We start from the raw sequence: 20,396 nt of genomic DNA on the forward strand, positions 1-20,396 counted from the left end.
ATCTACTGAGTCCTAGGTGACACTGGGAAAACGACCTAACCTTCTGAGTCTGCCTAGAACATAGTGGGATCAATAACACTGTGTGACCCAAATGAATGAAAAAGAAACAGGTTTGGAGAGACAATGTCCAAAGTTCTACCTAACAAAAAAAGACTTGGCGGGTTTAGCTGAAAATGTGACAGCTCTTGGACTGGAAAGGCGGCTCAGTCCTTGCTGTGTGAGGTCCCCAGAATTCAAGTGAATGTGAGTAGTGGCCTACCAATTATTCCATTTTCAAAGGGCAGAGATGGGGAATCCCCAATGAATGCTGGCTAGCAAGGCAGGCCATATCAGTGAGCTCTGGATTTGATTAAGAGGCCCTGCTTCAGTGAGTAAGGTAGAAGGTAGAGGATGAATCACAGTATTAACCACAGCCCTCCACATGTACACATATTCACACACATGCTTACCTACATACATGTGCACACACACTGGTGCACATGAATGCACACACACAAATGGAAAAGAAAAGAAAAAGAATAGCTCTCAGGGACAGATTTTAAATGCAGGTTTATCCTTTTCCTTTCTCATTATCCTCTTTCTCTTTTTGAGGGTATATTCATGACTCAGTCTTAAATTCCAGCCTTCTTTCCAAATGAAACACAGAAAGTCGACCTCAGCACTGAGACTGCGAGTTCTGAAGCAATTCTCCTCCTGCTTTCTTGTAAGCCTAGCCTGACCTGTGGGTGTCTCTGCAGGTCACTCCTTCAGGATCATCAGTACCTTCACAACCTTTAATGTGGAGAGTCACATGTTCTGCTGTCTTCCAGGAAAGAAATGTGCATTTTATGACTACATAGCTCACCTGGCTCCAGTGAACACATGGCTTTCATCTAAAGGCAAGGCACATGTGGCCTGGCCCCACTGGCTGCCTTTCCTGTTACTTCCCTCTGCTTCCCTGGTGGAATGTTTCCACAAACCTGCAGGACATTTCCAGGAGTCTCTTTGTACTAAAACACTATGGATCTGTTCGTGCCTTGCTTTTCAAAGGACCAAGCTTTGCTTCACTGTGGACAGAACATGGATTTTTAGACTGTAAACAATGTCTTTGAGGCTAAAATCATAAGCATTGTGAACTTCAAAAGGTGATGTTCTAAAGTTTCTAACCTCCAAGGCAGGGAATGGAGAAATGGTACCGAGCTTAAGAACACTTGCTGTTCTTATAAAAGAGCAGAGCTTGTTTTCTAGCACCTACACTGGGTGACTCACAACTTCCTGCTGCTCCAGCTCCCGGGGAACTGACACCTCTTTCTGGCCTCTGTGGGCACTGGTACATATGTGCACTTAAACACAGAGCCATGCTTAGCTGTGGAACTGGTCTGAGAGAGATAAGATATTCTGGAGATATGCTTGTGTCTCTCAATCTATCAGACTGTTGAAATAGTGGACCCCCCTCCAAGCCCCAGAAATAGAAATTCTCCAGATAGTTTTGTGCTCAAAGAAAGAAAGGGAGGGAACTTGTCTCTCACTCAGAAAGAGATTTCACAGCTTGTCAGATCACCTTACAAGATGAAGCTAAGACTCAGATAATGATGAGTCACTGGTTGGTGGGACCACACCATGCTTCCCACTGCTTAGATGTGCATAGCCTTGGCTTTCTGTTTAAACTTTGATCTTTCTCCAGGACCCTAAAGTCTCTGGAGGGTTGCTGGATAGCTTTGTCCCTTCCTAATGTGGCCATGTCAAATAGATCTCCTACTGATACTCTCTACTTTTAATTGCTCTACTGAGGATGAAAGGCTTGACCCAACTTGGAACATAAGCTGTGACTCCCCAAATTTGATGATATATGCAGGTAACTTAAAATAAACATTTAAAACAAGCTTTTGCTTTATTGCTTTATTTTACAGGAATCACTCATATAGTAAAAGAAGCATGCTTCTGTCCTGCGACTCTGTTGCCTTTGCACCCATGACAACCTCCCAACCATTAGTTCGAACAGTTAGCTAGAAGGAGAAAACCTGGTTTAGCAGAACAGATAAAATATCTGATTTTCCTTATGTCTGGAATTTGTGGTTCTCTATGATGGTTCCTTGACCTGTAAATTTGTTCTTATGACAGACAGTACTGCCAAGGAGACTTATATGGGTTAAATAAGCAAATAGAAATACTGCATTGAAGTGTCTCCATTCTTAAGCAGAATTTAGGAAAAACTATTTAAAATATATGTGCATAGCCTTGGCTTTCTGTTTAAACTTTGATCTTTCTCCAGGACCATACACACACACACACACACACACACACACACACACACACACACACACAGACACACACACACACAAGAGAGGAAAGGTGGAAACCATAAGCCCCTATAGCTCCATCCCTGTCTCTTTTTTATTACTTAGCATGTCAGAGATTTTAATAGTTCATCCAGGCCTAGAAAGACAAATGTCACACGTTCTCATTTATATGTAGAACTTAGTATCAGACTTTTAGATTTGTATGTTTTAACATAAAGTACCTACAGAATACAGAAAAGTATTGGTGGGGCGGGAGAAGATCTTAAGTGAGGGGGATAGTGGAATACAGGTAATATGAAAGGGGGAGGTGATTACGGGGATCAAGGATTTAGTGAGGAGAAAGATGGGAGGAGGGTGGGCATGAGGAGAGATGGAGGAGAGATAACAGTAAGGATGTTTGAAAAGGCCGCCTGGAAATTACTATTATAAAGCATCTTAAATGTCTGCATTTCCATATACATTATGCTCCTACAGAGTTTAATCGGAACTATCCCACATAAGGATAAAGGTTGACCCAGAAGTCTCAGGTTTCCAGATGAAGAAGCAATGCCAGGGTGTGGGACACCTCCCTTCCAGTTGTTAGTCATGGATGTCCAAGGTCTGCCTCCTGAGCAATACAAGATATTGGCAATGCTCCTGGTTGCCCACCAGAAATGAATGGTAAGAGATTATTGCTGAAGACACCACACATTTTGGTCACAGGACATGGAGAAATCAAGTTGGTACGAACTTGAAAGCTTTCTTCCTAATGGCTAGCTTTCATAGCGAGAACTGGAAGGTGCCATGTGGAATCCCGTAGTAGGATGCGCCATTGAGAGTGATGACCTGTAGTAATGACTGTCTTAACAGGGTAAGTCCAAGGGTGCATTTGTGGCACAGATGCTATCAGGGTCACCAATCACTTTCCGATTGGATCCTAAGGCTTGCTCCATAGGAAGAAATGCATGCCTGGTTCTATAAATATGGCCATAAGTTCTAGAGCCCCAGGAGTAATTGTACTAGTATTATTTTGCTGAAAGGATATGGTTTCACACTACTCTCAAATTCTTACATAGTCAATACCCACAGATTAGGGCAGCTCCCAGACCTCATTAGGGGAGTTTCTTTATGCAGCAGATGGTTAATACAGAATTTCAAAACTGGTCAAAGTTCAGAGAATAAGTATCAGTGGAGTGTTTAGTCACAGACTGGCCATATATCACACACCCTTCCCAAGGCTTAGGGACCATCATGGACAAGGGATGAAAAAACTATCCTAGCCAGAAATCTGGGAACATCAAAGCAAAACAGTGTCTTCTGGTTGTGACTGCTCTCTGTGCTCCTGAGCTCTTGTGGTTTAAGATCAAGTCTGTCAGCATTCCCACCCAGAGTACAGAGGGGCTAAAGAGGCCTCACCCCCAGCTGAGGAGTAATTAAAAACTGATGGCTTCTGGGAAGGCAGTTTGTGACCCCAGGTAGGCCAATCCTACTGCAGCGGGTGACCCCACACTCATGAGTGGGCTGTTAAGAAAAATCAGTAAGTAAAGACACTCTTCTAGCTGGGAGAGATTGGGGAGTTGAGGTGGATCCAGCCAGAGTTGGGCTGAGGGGTGGGGGTGAATAGGATCATAATACATTGTATACACGTGTAAAAGTCTCAAATAATTAAGAAGGATATTACATTCTTTTAAAGCTTCCTTTCAGGCTCCCTGCAGGGTCATTCAAAGTATGGTTAATACATTAGCCCACTGGAGCAGGAGATTGAGCAGTGGTCAGCAGTGGCAGAAGACACGTCCTTGGCACCAGCAAGAAGTCACACATCTCCTGTTGGTGATAAAGGTGCTTCACTACCAGACCAGAGGTCCCTGGATGGAATTCAACAGGAGGAGACTGCTGGCATTTGTGCGTTGGGGGTGGCTTGTTAACACTGAAGCTCTGCTTTCTACCGCTTCGCTTTGTGTCCACCTCTAGTTTAAGGTTAAAAATTAAGCAAGATTCTATGTGGCATTTCACACAAGTAGAAGATTTTCTGCTGGAAGAAGTCTCAAAGATGAGCTCAATTGAATTACCTCAGGAGTCGTGGTAAAGGGCTTCTGTGAGGTCAGAGCAATGGAGGCCATTAAGAAAGTGAATGAATGAACTCAGAGCCCTGTCCTGACCTCTCCTGGGACTGGAATGAGATTCTGTATGTTGAATGCATTGGCATGTCCTGGGCAGAAGGCAGTGTCCCAGTGCACTCCTCTTACAATGTATGTCTGTGTATGTATGTGTGTGCATGTGTGTATGTATGTGTGTGTATATGTGTGTATGTATATGTATGTGTGTATGTATGTGTGTATATGTGTGTATGTATGTATATGTATGTGTATGCAACTGTGTGTTTATGTGTGTGCATGTATGTGCATATATGTGCATGTGTGTGCATGTGTGTGTATGTCTTTGTGGGAGTAATAAAATGTTCCATCTAAATCTGAGCATTCAAGCTCTAACTCTCAGCACTATGACTATTTATACATCTCTACATCAATTCCCATCCACTGCAAAAAAAAAAAAAAAAGAAAGAAAGAAAGAAAGAAAGAAAGAAAGAAAGAAAGAAGAGTTCTGGCCAAGGCTGAGAGCAGCTCAGGTCCATGAGTATAAGTAAAACTATTTAGAAGGCATTTTAATCCCACAGAGACCTGCACAAGATCAGGCCAGCTAAGGTTCCAGCAGAGGTGACGACGAAGGTGCTTTCTAGTCCCCTGCCATTACTGAGGAACTATTGGCAGTTGACAGCTTCTGAGGAAGGGAGACTCAGTCTTTCTTGAGGGCATCCTCACTGGTAGATTTCCCATGCTCCAGGGGGCTGTCCCACACCCTTGCACATACAGGCAGCACTACTTTAACTTTGTAAGCTAAAAACAAAAGACCTGAGGGAATATGGGGGAATTGGAGGTGAGGTGGGAAGGGGTGAGGATCGTACTTTATTTTGTATGTGTAGGAAAGTCTCAGAATCAAGGAAAGTATAATTTAAAAAGAATGTAGTGTGAAGAAGCTAGTTAGAAAGATATGGTTCATTCGATGGTGGGAGGATTATGGAGCCTCTGGCTATTAGTAGGCTAGGAAGAGACCTCCTTTGGGGCCACAGAATCAAAAACTGAGGCTCACAGTCACTTCATTACTATACTTAGGTAAGAGTTTCCATTAACTTGTAAAGATCATGGAGCTGAGCTCAAGACAAGAGATGCGAAGCCCAGAGGAATTGCCAGCAGCATAAAACAAATCTGCCATCAAGTCAAAACAAAAAGTGAGCTTTCTTGTTCCTTGTGGTCGCCTGCCTCATGGACTCTAGGATTGTCATCCTGGAGAATCACCTTTGCTTGTATCTAGCGGTATGCTGCTTTACCACAAGTTCAATTGCAACATGGTCAACTGGCCTCCAAAACTGTAGGCCAACAGCAGCCTTTTTACTTTGCTCCTCATTTAAGAGTACTACTAACACAGGAACCCTACTCTTCTGATTTATAACTTAACAATGGTATATGATACCAGCAACATATGAATTTAGAGAATAAGTTTTCTGCACATAAGATTGTAGAAATACATGCAAAACAGCAACAATAACAACAGCACCAGAATTCATCTGGAGCTGATTTTAGAAGAACACTGAACCAGGGATGGTTTCACTAGGCAGAGATGCCGCGTGCTTAGACTAGCCACCACAATATGCCAACAGAGTGACTGAAAAGACACTGATTGATGTGTGTAAGCCTAATAAGATTAATTAGAATTACTTCAGTTTTTAACCAAACTAACTGTATTAGAAACTTAATAACTGTATTAGAAAATTATTTGGCACTACTCTGTCTGAACATCTGTGCACCCAATTATCCAGCAAATTGAATTCAGTTTTACACCCAACCAAAATGTATATGTGTGAATATATGAAACCTAGGCAAGGAGTGGTCAGAGTGCTCATATAAGGCCCAAACAGGAAACAACCAGATCTCCATTTATCATAAATATCTGTGTGCTGTAGAGAACAAGTGAAGTCTTGAGCAGGTGAAACTTGGGAGAGACTGTGTATTGTTTGACATGAGCTGACCATGCCAAGAACCAAGGAATTGGGCCCATGGGAATTTGGCAAAGCCTTTCCCCTCATGGGTCAGACTTGGAATTGGCAAAGCCTTCTTTCTTTGGTCCAAGTATGAGCGTTTAATAATGACTGATCAGTGTTCAAAAACTAGCAACTGCAGCTTCCTCCTCCCGGATGTTTCAACCTAAGTCTGCTCACCTACAGAAACCTATTGATACTAGCTAAAGTTCTCAGTTGCAGCAGCACTCAGAGTATGTGCAGCCTACCTGTCCCCAGCTTTGTCTGCATCTGTATCTGCATATATCCTTTCTCCATTCCTTCACAGCCCCCGTCAGGTTTCTGGATCTAAGTTGTGCAAGCCGTGGCAATGTACTGTGGTACATTCAATGAAATGAGTTTCCATTCAGAAAGAAGATGGTGTGCTATTTCTACACAGAAGCACATACATAGCTATTGTAGGTACAAGGTATGAAAGAAGTGTACCCAAGCAAAGCAAGCCCAGGGATTTCATTTGTCAGATTCAATAACTGAGCTGTGCTGTTAGATGTTGACTTAGTTTCTCTTTGGAGCAGAGTTTTGATGAGATGGGAGCTTGGGAATCCTCTGCAGTGTTGGTGATTTCTCATGTCTGGACCCAGGATCTAGCTAGCTTGTTTTACTCTTGTTTCTATATGTATGTTATACTGCCCTCCAGTGCTTTTTAATTCAAAACCTGCAGGCTATTCCAGCCAGGAAAGCATGTAGGTTAACTGCAGATCTTCCTCTACCTTAGCTTCTCCAAAACTAATCACCCATTCTTATCCCCAGCTCTGTAGCAAACCACTTGCTGCAACCTCCTTTACTCACAGCCCCCCATCTCCAGTGGATAACACAGATCTTTCTCTCCTATCTTCCTTCCCCTCCACTCAGTCCCCAACTCTATCAGTCATGTCCTAGCAACCTCCAGGCCCCTCCATCGGGGAGGCAGATGGGCTAACCGAGGATCTTCACTTGTCCCTCCATGTCTCCAAGCCTGATCCCCCAGTCTCAACCCCAGCTCTGTAGCAGATCGCTCACTGCGGCCTCTCAGCACTCTATCCCCCTATTCCTAGGGAACTAAACATATCTTGGTGGAACACTCTGCTTTCTTCCCTCCTGTGAATCCCATCAATCTCCTTCTAGCCCATCCCCCATTTCTAAGTGTCAGCTCCCAAAACATACAAACACTTTTTACCTGGAACACCCAGTAGCCACACCCATTAGGATCTCAGAAGACTTTCTTAACAGGCAACACTTAGCCACCCACTCTTTCAAGAACTTGAGAGGTCAACAGAAACCAAGGAATAAAGCACCTATACAGCAAAGACAAGACCAGGTATCAGCACCTAGGATTACAATCTTCCCAATCCCAGATGCCTAGATGCTAGCACAGAAACACCTGTGGGCCCTGCATATTGCAGCACAGCTGAAGCACAAGAAAAAGACCTTAAAATAGCTTTTGTGAATATGATAGATATCCTTAAAGGAACATTAGTAAATCTCTTAAAGAAATCTATGAAAGCACAAACAAACAGTAAAGGAAATGAACAAAGTTCATGAACCGAAAGTGGAAATAGAATCGATAAAGAAATTCCAAATTGACAGAAATCTGGAAATGAAAAATTTAGGAACTCAAACAGGACTCTTAGAGGCAAGCTTCACTAAACAGAATATAAGAAATGAAAGAGATAATTTCATGCATTGTAGATAAGATTGAAGAAACAGATACTCTGGTCAAAGAAAATGTTAAGTCTCAAAATTTTATAGTGCAAAAACATTCATGAAATCTGGGTCACTAGGAAAAGAGCAAATCTACTCTATTCCAGGAATAGAGGGAGGAGAAGAAACCCAGATCAAAGATGCTGAAAACATTTTCAACAAAATCACAAGGAAAAACATTCTCATATCCTAAAGAAGGAAATGCCTATCAAAATACAAGAAAGATACAGAACACAAAAGAGACTAGACCATAAAAAAAAAGTTCCCTCAGCACATAATAAGTACAACACTAAATCTACAGAACAAGAAAAAATATTATAAGCTAGAAGAGGAAAAGACCAAGTGATATGTAAAGACAGAACTCTTAGAATAACACCTGGATTCTCAGTGGAGCCTCTAAATGTCAAAATGACCTAGACAGGTATTCTACAGACTCTAAGAGACAGATGCCAGCTCAGACTATTATACCCAGCAAAACTCTTAATCACAATAGACAGAGAAAATAAGACATCTCATGATAGAATCAATTAAGCTATTTTGATCTACAAACCCAGTGCTATTGAAGGCACTGGAATAGTGGCTTTCAACTTTCCTAATGCTGTGACCCTTTAGTGCAGTTCCTCAGGCTGTGGTGATCCCCAATCACAGAATTATTTTTTTAGCTACTTCATAACTATAATTTTGCTACTGTTAGGAATCGTAATGTAAATACCTGTGCTTTCCAATAGCCTTTTGGGGGTTGTGACTCACAGGTTGAGAACTGTTGGAAGGGAAACTAAAGAGATTAACCACATCCAAGAAAACACAAAGAATAAATGATCCCACATCTTCAAATCAAAGAAAGAATAAACACACACAATGAAATAACAGGAACCAACAAACACTGCTTATTGATATCTCTCAACACCAATTGTCTCAATTCCCCTATAAAAAGACACAGAGCAACAGAGTGAATGAGAAAACAGGATCCAAGCTTCTGCTACATCCAAAAAACACATTTTACCTTCAAGGATAGATATCACCTTGGGTAAAGGATGAAAAAAAATATTCCAAGCATATGAACCTAAGAAGCAAACTGGTATAGCAATTTAAATATCTAACAAAATAGATTTCAACCTAAAATCAATCAGAAGAGACTAGAATGAATACTACATACTCATCAAAGGAAAATTCCACCAAAAGGACATCCCAATTTTTAATATCTGTGTACCAAACATAAGGCCATCCAAGTTCATAATAGAAGCACTACTATAGCAAAAGTCACATATTGATCCTCACACACCAATAATGGGAGACTTCAACACCCCAGTCTCACCAATAGGCAGGTCAACCAGACAAAAGCTAGCTAGAAATACTCAAGCTAATTGACATTATAAACCAAGTAGAGCTAACAAATATCTACCCAAACACAAAAGAATATACCTTCTCAGCATCTCATGGAACTTTCTCCAAAAGTGACCACATACAGGGACACAAAGCAAGATCCAACAATAAAAGAAAATTGAAATAACATCTGCATCCTATCAGACCACAACAGATTAAAGGTGGATATCAATAACAACAGTAATGACAGAAATCTTACAAATGCAAGGAAGCTGAACAACTCACTATTGAATGAAAAATGGGCTAAGACAGAAATTAAGAATGAAATTAGAACTATCTAATTGAATAAAAATGCATACACAACTTACCCAAACTGATGGAGCAAAATGTGGGCAGTTCTAATGTAGGCAGCACTATATATATGTATATAATAGTATGTATATGGAAATTTCATAATAGTAACTTAATGGCACACAAGAAAGTTCAAGAACACACAGAGGGAAGGAGAGGAAGGGAGAGAGAGAGAGAGAGAGGAAGAGAGAGAGAGAGAGAGAGAGAGAGAGAGAGAGAGAGAGAGATCACACCCAAAATGAGTCAATGGCAACAAATAATAAAACTCAGAGCTGAAAACATAAAACAGAAACAAAAAACAATACAAAGAATCAACAAAACAAATGCTTAGTTCTTTGAAAAAACAAGTAAGATTGAAAACCATAGCCAAATTAACTAAAAGGGGGAGAAAGAATATCCAAATTAACAAAATTAGAAATGAAAAGGGAGACATAGAAGACACACAGGATGTCCAGAGAAACATAAGGAAATACTTTTAAATCCTGTATCCCACAAAACTGAAAAATCTACAGGAAATGGATAAATTTCTCAATACATACACTACTTACCAAAATAAAGTCAAGATCAGATAAGCAATTTAAACAAACCTATAACACTTAATAAAATAGAAGTGGTAATTAAAACTACCAAGCAAAACAAAATCCAGGGCCAGATGGATTTAGCTCAGGATTCTACCAGGCCTTCAAAGAAGCATTAATGCCGATACTCTTACAATAATTCCACAAAATATAAACAAGAGCATTGCCCAAATCCTTTTACAAGGTCACAGTTACCCTGATACCGAAACTACTTAAAGACCTGACAAAGAAAGAGAAATACAGACAAATTTCTCTTATGAATATAAAGGCAAAAATTCTCAATAAAATATACTTGCAAACTGAATCCAAGAACACAGCAAAAAGATCACCCATCGTGGTTGAGTAGGATTTATCTCAGAGAAGCAGGCATGGTTCAACAGGCCATACAACAAAACACAGTCTACAGATTCAAGGTAATTCCAATCAAAATTCCAACACAAATTTTCACGGACTTGAAAAGACAAATCTCAGCTTTACATGGGAACACAAAGACCCAGTATGTCTAAGCCAATCCTGAACAGTTGAAACTGCTGGAGGCGGTGCCACTCCAGATTTTCAAGAAGCACTACAGAGATAAAGTAAACAAAACCAAACAGAACAAAGCAAAAGCCCACTCTGGTACTGGCCTAAAATCAGACATGTTGATCGATGGAACCAAACTGAAGACCCACCCATAAATCCACACACCTATGGATTCCTGACTTTTGATAAAGAAGCCAGAAACACATACTGGAAAATCAGACGGCATCTTCAACAAATGGTGCTAGTCAGCTGGGGGGCTGCATGTAGAAGATTGCAAATAAATTCACAAAATATCACCTTCACGACACTCAACTCCAAATGGACCAGTGACCTCAATAGACCATTGGACACACTAAACCTGATAGGAGAGAGAGTGAGTGGGAAGTAGCCTTAATTTCATCGACACAGGAGCCTTCTTGAACAAAATATCATTTGTGCAGGGCACTAAGATAAAAAAAAATAAATAAAAATGGGACCTCAGGAAATTGAGAAGCTTCTACATGGCAAGGGACACCATCACTCTGACAAAATGTCAGCCTAGAATGAGAAAAATATTTTTACCAGACACACACCTGATAAAGGGCTAATATCCAAAATATATAAAGAATTAAAAAGTGGTGCATGCCTTTAGTCCCAGCACTTGGGAGGCAGAGGCAGGCGTATTTCTGAGTTCGAGGCCAGCCTGGTCTACAGAGTGAGTTCCAGGACAGCCAGGGCTACACAGAGAAACTCTGTCTTGAAAAAACAAAAACAAAAACAAACAAAAAAATTAAAAAACAAAAACTTAGATATCAAAAAAACAAACAACCCAATTTAAAAATGGGTTAAAGATCTGAACTGAATTCTCAAAAGAGGAAATTCAAGTGGCTGAGAAACTAAGAAATATTCAAAATCCTTAGCCATCATGAAATGCAAATCAAGACTACTTTATGATTTCATCTTATTCCACTCAGAAGTGGCCAAGATCAATAAGACAAGTGACAACTCATGCTGATGAGGATGCAGAATAAGGGGAACACTCATCTACTGCTGGTGGGAGTGCAAACTTGTAAGCCATGTTGGATATCAGTATGGCAGTTCTTCAGGAAGATGAGAATCAATCTACCGTAAGACCCACCTATGCCACTCTTGGGTACACACCCAAAGGATGTTTCATCCTATCATAGAGTTACTTGCTCAACCACGTTTATTGCTGCTGTACTCAGACAGAAACTTAAAACAACCTAGATGCTCCTCAATAGAAGATCGGACAAAGAAAATGTGGTACATTGACAAAATGGAGTATTACTCAGCTGTTAAAAACAATGACATCATGAATTTGTAGGCAAATGGATGGATGGGACTAGAAGAAATCATCCTGAGTGAGGCAATTCAGACCCAGAAAGACAAATATGGCATGTATTCACTTATATGTAGATATTAGTTCTTAAGTCAATGATAACCAAGCTATAATACATAAGCTCACAGAGTAAGGACAGATCCCATTAGGAAAGAGAAATAGAGTAGATAGTTAAGGATGGGTGTGGAGCTAGAATAGGAGGATCAACTGAGGAGGTGTAGGGAAGATGGGACAAGGAAGGAACTACAGGAAGACAGGTAAAATTAAGGGTCATTTGTGGAACACTATGGAAACTAATGCTATAGAAGTTTCCTAAAATACATACATATATGAAGGTAATCTAAATGAAATTCCCAAATAATGGGAGAGTCAGAGAACCAACTGACCACCTCTTGAGACAAAAATGAAGCTTCTAGTACAAAGATTAGGTTACATCAAATTGAGTTATTAGTCAAAATGACCTCATTGGGAATCTCCAAACAAGCCAGGCTGTTAATAAGTCAGTTTGTTGTTCTCCACGCAATGACAGCCCCTTACTGAAGACAATATCTACACAGCTCATTAAACATGGAGAGCATGGAGCTGGGACCACCTAGAGCCTTCACTCCTACATCCTAGTATTTTTGAGATAGGAAGGGACTCTGTAGGCTACCAAGAGAGAATGGCAGACACCAACCCACCCACAAATGCTTTGATCTACAGCATGTCTCTTGCCTGCAAGATGTGCCAGGCCAGTAGTGGCACAAACCTTGTGGGAGTAACCAAGCAATATCTGATTTGACTTAAGGCTCAGTTCACAAGCTGGAACCTAGACCCAACACTGCTTGGATAACAAAAACCTAGGATTACATAGCTCAGGGACATAAGGGGTAAACTAACTGTAAGCAATATTTGCTAGAAAATGCATTGTAAAATTAGTAGAAGTGGCAACCACAATATCAGAAAAGACAATTTCATGGCACGCAGTACTGTGATACTCAAAGAGTATCTGTCATTATAACAATCAAGAAAAGGCTAGTTTACCATGAAGGTCATCAGTTGACGCATGCCTCAGGTAGGCCACCACCAAATTACCTTGAAGAAAATATTTGAAAGAGAAAATGCTTACCATGTAGGGTACACATTGAACACATGTCACATAAATGTACCATCATAGACACAGATGCAATGACCTCTAATATGGAGGCAGAGCCCATAAAAGCTTAGATAAACCCTTCTTTAAGAAAAAAAACGTGTCTCTCCTCCAGCTAGGCGAAATGCCCAAAGCAAAGAAGGCCAAGGAAAAGAAGGTGGCCTGGACTCCACTGTTGTGAAGAAACAGGAGGCCAAAAGCTTGGTCAATACTTTGTTTGAGAAAAGGCCCAGGAATTTCAGCGTTGGGCAGGACATCCAGCCCCAAAGATATCTCAACATGCTTCCTCAAGTGGCCCTGCTACATCAGGCTGCAGTGGCAAATAGCCATCCTCTATAAGTGGCTCAAAGTACCTCCTTGCCATTAACCAGTTTACCCAGGCCCTGGACAGGCAAACAGCTACTCAGCTGCGTAAGCCTGCCTACAAGTACAGACCAGAGACAAAGCAAGAGAAGAATCAAAGGCTACTGGCCCATGCTTAGAAGAAAGCTGCTGGCAAAGAAGACGTCCCAACTAAGAGACCACCTGTCCTCTGAGCAGGAGTCAATACAGTCACCACCTTGGTGGAGAACAAGAAGGCTCAGCTGGTGGCGATTGCCCATGATATAGACCCCATTGAGTTGGTGGTTTTCCTGCCTGCGCTGTGTCGAAAGATGGGGGTGCCCTACTGCATCATCAAGGGAAAGGCCAGGCTGGGGTGCCTGGTCCACAAGAAGACATGCACCACTGTTACCTTCACACAGGTTAACTCGGAAGACAAGTTTGCTCTGGCTAAGCTGGTGAAAGCTTTTAGGACCAATTATAATGACAGAAACGATGAGATCTGTTGATGCCTGCAGCTAAATATGAACAGGTTCTCTGGGAGAGGGATAGGAGCCTGTAGAGAAGGGAACCAGACGGTGAGAGGGGATTAAAAAAATGGGACCGAGGCATGGTGTGCTTTCAGTCCTCCTTGTGTATTTCAACTGTCTCTGTTACAAGCAGGCAGGCAGAAACCCCCAGTCCGTTAGCATCTCTCCGCCCAATCAACATCCTTATCTTCGGTCTCTGGAGGCGGGAGTTCCAGAGAAACAGGAACTTAGAGAGAGGCGTGGCTATTAGCAGGAGCTTGGAGAGAGGCGTGGCTATTTGTGGCACGGCAAGGTCCGAGACCAGGCTCCTGGCTGGAGGAAGGTCACAGAGATCCACTGCCTCTGGGGAGGCAGCATCCTGGGTCCTAATAGACAAAGGCTAAAGAACTCGCCACTACACTGGGGTAAATGTACACTGCTAAGTTTTCTGTACATAAATGTAATTACAAAATTATCTTGAAAAAATAAAAGAAAAAGTGCATGATTGCCACCTTTGTCAGAAGTCCCATAGCCTAATGTAGCGCTGCTCCTTGTAAGTGTCTTAATGGCAGATCAAGTTTATGGACCTTTTCCAGGGACGTGACAATCTTTCCTTGCTGCATATGATGCATTGGAGATGGCAGAAGACACAGTGGAGGTATAGGTGTCTCAGATGAGCCAAAGAGGGATGAGATGGTCCTGGGGTTGTGGCAGTGCTGGCTGAAACAAGGTCGTCCTTGACCTTGGTCTATGTATGTGTGTACACATATAAGTCTTGCTAGACTGTGGTCATCTGCTCATGCCCAGCATTCCCCAGCAGGACCATCTTCCTATGGAGATTCTCTAGTCTCTGAGCCTCAGCCTCCCACTGCCCCCACCCACCATCACCTAGTGTTAGAATCTTCCTGGGTCCATCACCTTTCTCCCTTCCCATGTCCAGGAAAACTGGGGAGACTCAGAGAGCAGCAGTGTCTATGTTTGTGTGGGCATCTAGCCTAATTTTCTTGTGCTGTCTGGGAAAGGAAATCTGGAAGGTTCCACCTACACAAATTCACAACTTTGTTTATTTTCCTTTCAAGTCTCCTTCTGAGGCCAAGAGTTGGTGAGATGAATAGCCCATTTACCGCCCTGGGTTAGGACATCGTAGTCTGTCATTACGCAATGTGTTTTTATGTGTGAACTTGGGTGTTAAGTGAAAGTACTCCAAGCAGGGGTGGCAGTGTGGGGGATGACACAAACAACCACAGGGAATGAACTGCCTGGTTTGAAGACTGACTTAAAAGGTGACAAGGTCATAGCAGACAGTGTCCCATGTCTCAACAGGCAAAGACTAAGGAATAAATGCCCTTGATAGAGGAGACAATGTGAACCAGTTGGAGTTTCACATTGAACCTTAGTTGTGATAAAGACCATATCCAAAAGCAATTAAAGGAGGTTTATTTCATCTTCACAGTTCCCAGGTTAAACTTTCTCACTGAGGGAGTTAACACAGGAGCTGAAGCAGAAGCCACAAAGGAAGACCGTTGTTCACTGGTTTGCAACTCTTGGCTTGCTTCTCTTGCTTTCTTATACATCCCAGAGCCACCTGCCCAGGGGTGGCAACACACACACACACACACACACACACACACACACACACACACACACACAGGGCTGGATCCTTCCACATCAATCACCAATGAAGAAAATGTCCCCCAGACTTGCCTTTAGGCTAATGTGTTGGGGGTGTTTTCTCTATTTTGGCTCCTCTCCTAACTGACTCTAAGTTTATGCCAAGTTGACAGAAATAACTAGCACACTTGGGGTCTCTGCTATCAAAGGCACATTAGAATATACAAGGATAGTGTTGCCATGTGTAGTGATACCATTGTTACAGATGTGTATAATGGGGCTGGCCTGCCCAGGGGCCGCTCTGAGAGAACAAAATCCGAATTCCTATTGTCTCTATGGGGAAGGAGCGGAACTGTATTACCAAACACAAGGAGACAGGGAAGAGGCCAGGCTGGGAGGCCCAGTCGTTGGAGCTCAGCCTAAAAGAGAAGAGGAGAGGATGGACTGGCATGGGATTAGGACAGAGGTGGGGATCCCTACACAGGACAGTAACAGTGATGAGGCTTTATGGCTGTTAGGATCTGGCTGCTAAGACCTTCCTTTACTAAAACCCTGTTCCTTTCCACCTGCCTTGCTCTTCAAGGACAGAATGAGCATCTCATGTTTAACTGGATAACAGTCAACTACAGTCCCTTTCCCCTTTGTCTCAGTAGCCTAGTAGCTATTGTCCTTCTTAACCAATGCACTCGTGCCTTTTGGAACTTTGCAACTCCTGTAATTCACCGTTTTTCTTCTCTGTTTTCATTGTTGGTGAACTCCAAAGCAAATCTCTGATTCACCTTCATCAAGCTGAGGTTTTATTCGAGCCCTGTATGAACTTGTCATGCTTGGTTTATGCTTCAACCTGTTCTTACCTGGCCTTATCGCTCTCAGCCATTTTCATTTTATGCAATTTCTTGTACTACTTGGAGCTTTAAGTATTTTGACACAAAGGACTGTTGTTAATAAATGGTATCTGAGTGGCTTTTAATAAATGTGTTCTATAAAACATGGCTCGCCTTCCAGTATCAGCTTTGTAATGCACAGAAGGACTTCTATCAACAAGATCAACAATTGTAGAAATAACAAAACAGGAGCCCTAGGCCTCCGAGTTCTCATTCTAGCAGTTGCTTCAGCTTCTAGCAGGCAGCAGATTAGTTAGATCTGTGTTTAAGCAAGCGCTTCCAGTTCCCTAATTTAGGGAGTTGTTGTGAACTCTACCAAAACTTTTAAAGTGTGCTTTTTAGATGACCAGGGGTGTGTAATGTTGAGAATGGTTTAAAGTCCCAAATCACAGAATACATTGTAGCATCTCCTAACCTGTTCATCACACTCCCCAAGTCCTAATCACAGAATACACTGCAGCATCTCCTAACTTGTTTATCACACTCTCCAAGTCCTAAAACACAGAATACATTATAGTATCTCCTAATCAGTTTATCACACCCCCAGGCATGACCATTTCAGATGGGCATATGTTTGGCGTCCTTTTATACTTGTTTATTTTGCTCAAGTACAAAGGAAAAGTAAATTTATGCTAGGAAATGAATAGATGATAAATTCAAAAGAAAATGTGTCAATTCTCCTGACATCTTCATCTCAATGATATTATCAGTTTGGCATCTACTCTTCTGGAATTTTCTACATCTATGCAAACATAAATGGCTGTGTGCACAAGTCTACTAAGCACACCACAAGCAAAGCTTTCTGTTTTAAATGAACCACATGAGTATGCCCTAGTTATTTGCCCCATTAGCCATCCAGCTCATATTTTTGGTTTCTGTTCTTATTGTCTTAAGAGCAGAGGGCAGTCTGTTTCTTCAGAACTCTCTTCTCGGCACTACCAATTTGGTGTGCCTGAGTCTCATGGTCCAAATTGAATCCTGACATACCAGGTCAGTAGATCAGGATTCACTTACACCTTCATAGACAGCGGTGGACTAATGAAGACAAGAATGATTTAACTTTACTGGTGGCTTCGGGTCTCAACAAGGCTATTTATATGCACTTGCCAACTCTCAAGAGACCCAGAAAGGACTTGTATTTTTTTTCCTTACCACATTCAATTTGGGTTAAATATGTAAATACTCACAATGGCCACCAGAGGGCAACAACCACTCAGAGTGATCAGGTAGAGGCCCTCCAACCCTGTTGACAACTGCTTGATTCCTAACTTGAATGTGTACAGGCTCCCATTGACTGGTATTTTGAATAAATAAATAAATAAATAAATAAATAAATAAATAAATCCAACATAAATTTCAAAGGAGGTAAAGGTAAACACTTTAAATGGTTTTCTAAACAGTTATAGCAGATCACAGTATAGCCAGATAATAGATAATTGATAGCTAGACAGAAAGACAAGTAGACAGATTTACCAATTGACTGATTCAGGGTCAGAGCCTTGCCGTGTAGTCTAGAATGGCCTTGAAATCACAATGTCTCTACTCCCTCAAGCACGAGTCAGGATTACAGGCTTGTGCCACCGTGACTAGCTGTTATTTTTGTCGTTATTCACAGCCTTTTTTTTTTCTAAAATATAAATTAAAAGACAGAGCCCCACCTTTTGCTGTGATGGTCTCCCAGGCCTTGTTCTGAAAGCCCATTCCACCAAAGTGTCTCTGCTCAGAACTGCTTCATTGCTTCCGGCATAGGCGGACAACCTAAGTTTAGTTTTTAAACTTATCTCTTATTCTTGAGAATTTCAAGTGTATACAATGATCATATGTACTCCATCCAGCTCCCCTTAAGATGCTATGGATGATATCACCACACACTCTGGCTATAGAACATAGAGAAATCAATCTCACACTGACTGGAGAACTTCCTCCTTGCTGGCTCGTTTTCACAAAGTGCCTGGATGGGCTGTGCAGGCTCCTGGTATAAGAAGATAAAGGTCTTCTCAGTGCTGGACCTTGTATCCTGCCTTGCTGAGCTGCCAGGCAATATCTGCCCACTTCTCCAATAGTGGCATTGCTGTTATTGGGTAATTTTGAAATCTGTTCCGTGGGAGGAAATGTCATGCCTGGTACTAGAATCCTAGTCAAAAGTCTGGGAGGCCATATGTTATTTTTTCTATATGATTATGTTGTCAAAATGTATGATTCTAAATATTTCTTTACATCCATAGACCAGGGCTTCTCTCAAGCTTGGTTAATGAAGCTTCTTTAGGCAGTGGACAACAGTCAGTGGTGTGATGCAGAACTTGACTAAGTGACTGACTGCTCGGCTCTAAATAGGACTTCTATATCAACTGCACCAACTGCTCGTGAAAGCTCCAGGCAACACTGTGGGAAGGGAGGCAGAAAGAAGAGAAGAGCTAGAGGCTCTGGGGAGGGCAGGTGCTGTGAGATGCTGTCCTGTGGGTGTGACATGAACTTACAGCCACTGTGGTTATCGGCACACTATCAAGCCAGCAAGCATCCAGGCATGGATGGCAAGATGACCTCCAAGCCCCACCCATTCATCAGGCACTTTTCTGAACTGACAGCTGCTGGGGGAGAGAAACCCGTCCTTTTCTGAAGATGTTGCCACTGGTGAGTTTCCCATGACCCAGTGGATGCCCCATACTCAGGCACTTTACTTTATAAAAAATAATCTCATTAAAAAATGTATTAAAAATAGGTTCTCCACAACAAAAGTCTTTTGTGAATTCAGGGTGTGTATGTTTAGCTAACAGATTAGAAAGGCCATCTTTAAAGAATTAAATTTTCTTACCACTGTCAGCATAGAGGCAGGCTATCAATGTTTACATTTTTGGCCACTCACCAAAGTTTAAGTATGCACATGTCAGGTATGAATTGGTACTTCCAGTAGTGTCCATAGACCCAGTGGAAGGGAATTTGTTACATTTCATTCAAATAGAATCATTTTTCATATATTTTTTTAGGGGAATATAAGGCAATACTTTTTATCTAAGCATAGAGTAGACTTTCTGATGATTATTTATGAATCCTGCACTATTAAAACTTCAAAGAAAAACATAGTGAGACTCTGTCTCAAAAAACAAATGGCTAAGATAGCAATTAGATGGGGAGGGTTCCCTGGCGACCTTGGGGCCTGATTCTGACCACTGATAAGCAAACAGATAACAATCCAAAGGCCAGAAAACGGTGCCGCGCAATATACCATAAATCCACATGGTGGCGATATTTCATCGCACTTAGAGAATCGCTTCCCTTCTTTGGCTTCCTTTGCCTTTAAATGTCTGAGGACCCTGAACCTGTGGTTTTCCCTGTATTGACCTATTTTGCCTGTGATAAGCCAAGAGAGTTGAATGTTTAGTTTCTATATCTGGCAACGCCAAAGTGCAAGCATATAGAGTATGAAGGAGCTACTGCCAAGAGGCAGGCTTTTGAGAAGCCACACATAAAGGACCCTGAACACTGACACTTTTGAAGCCTTTCTTGGAGATGCTGGGCACCCTTGGACGTACAGAGTGTCTCTACCTCTGTTAGTATATCTACCCCGGTCCCAGTGAAGCAGGTGAGCGCAGGTTTACTTAACCATTTTCAGCTAAGGGGTTCTGAACCCTCCTCCTGACACCCCTTGATGCCAGCCTTCCGCTGCATGGAGCCATGTGTGTGCACCCACACCACACCAAAGCTTGTGAGAAAGGCTCACAACAGCGGGTACCTTACCCAGCCAATCTGCAAATCTGG

The 20,396-nt window shown here is 42.0% G+C and overlaps 1 protein-coding gene across 1 annotated transcript in view; it reads right to left on the reverse strand.

Moving 5' to 3' along the window:
* Cpvl (carboxypeptidase vitellogenic like) overlaps positions 1 to 20,396 on the reverse strand; it is a 254,363-nt gene that overhangs the window by 23,634 nt on the left and 210,333 nt on the right. The gene's annotated exons all lie outside the window — the stretch shown is intronic.

Source organism: Mastomys coucha, unplaced genomic scaffold, assembly GCF_008632895.1.
Source record: "Mastomys coucha isolate ucsf_1 unplaced genomic scaffold, UCSF_Mcou_1 pScaffold20, whole genome shotgun sequence".
Lineage (NCBI taxonomy): Eukaryota > Metazoa > Chordata > Mammalia > Rodentia > Muridae > Mastomys > Mastomys coucha.